The sequence below is a fragment of the Sinocyclocheilus rhinocerous genome, unplaced genomic scaffold (assembly GCF_001515625.1).
Source record: "Sinocyclocheilus rhinocerous isolate Xijiao unplaced genomic scaffold, SAMN03320098_v1.1 scaffold5366, whole genome shotgun sequence".
Lineage (NCBI taxonomy): Eukaryota > Metazoa > Chordata > Actinopteri > Cypriniformes > Cyprinidae > Sinocyclocheilus > Sinocyclocheilus rhinocerous.
This window is the reverse complement of record NW_015632926.1, coordinates 1-1,308: the sequence shown is the minus strand read 5'-3', so window position 1 is coordinate 1,308 and position 1,308 is coordinate 1.

Here is a 1,308-nt window from a genome sequence, read left to right as displayed (position 1 = left end):
ATGTTACAAAAGATTTCTATTTCAGATAAATAGTGTTCATATCGATATCGGAATTATATATATATCGTATCGACCGAAATTAAGAAATATATCGTGATATCAATTTTGGCCATATCGTCCAGCCCTAGTCTGAGCTGTGTCAACTTAAAGAAACTTGCACTGACTGATCTTAAAATATATCAGTGCCTTTGTTTTGTCTCAAGATGCTCACCAGTAATGTGTTTTCTAAGGCACGTTTATGAAAAATAAATTGAACTATGCCCTAAACCTGGCTTAGTCTAAGCCCTGTCTGTAAAACCAGGCCTTAAGGTCCTATACTGTTGCAGCTGGTAAAATGATCAGACAGACCACACTCTGCTGCCAAAATATTTAGTCAATATTTAAGCGAATGTGCACACTTGGGTAAACACTTTACAAGAACAAACTCAGACCTCTTTGACTAAAGGGGAACGGAGTAAAAACAAAGAATCTTGGATTTAACGTTGGCACTCTCAAAGTGGAGTGTTCAAATTTGAATTAAAGTCAGACTCGTATAAAAGATTAATCACGCTGAATAAAACCAACATAACACACGAGTCAGAATAATTCACTTAAAGAGCCGATTCTATAGAGATGTTAAATAAATCAGACTTCACTTGTGATTATCCTATTTGAATCAGACAGTGAAAATACTGCAACAACATTTTGTTTATATATATAGATTATACTTAATAGATATACTTAAATGCTGAATTAAATGCTGGTTTCTTAAAGAGATGTTTAAGCACACATCATAAGAACTTGGTCGTCCAGACATACTGAAAAGACTGTATCATAAGCTGCATTTCATTTAATAGCACGTTAGCCGTGTAAATAACGTAACGTTAGTGAATAATCTCACCTTCGTCCGGACACGTTCGTCGTCTTCTCGTCTTTCTTAATGGACGATCATATCCAAGCCAAAGTTCGGGATATGGATTTTCTGTCGTTGGTTGTCTGTCCACAAAGTGGAATGAGCATACATGGACGTTACGGGGCGGACATTTCAAATTAAGTGCTGCGAGCCATTGTCTTTTACCATCGTCGTCGGATGGCATCTTGTGCAATTTAAAAGGTCTTGGGCATTTACATTCTGCTCTTATTGTTGGCTTGTGTTCATAACACTCTTGATCAAGAAACATTTTGAGCTTTCTGTAGCTGTTGTGACAGCTTTAACAGCACAAAATTTCCCAGAGCCTCCACGATTCTTCTTCTTCTTATTCGTTTTTTATTGGCGGCTCGCATTCACCAATTGAGCATTACCGCCATCTACTGAAGCAATGGATCAGA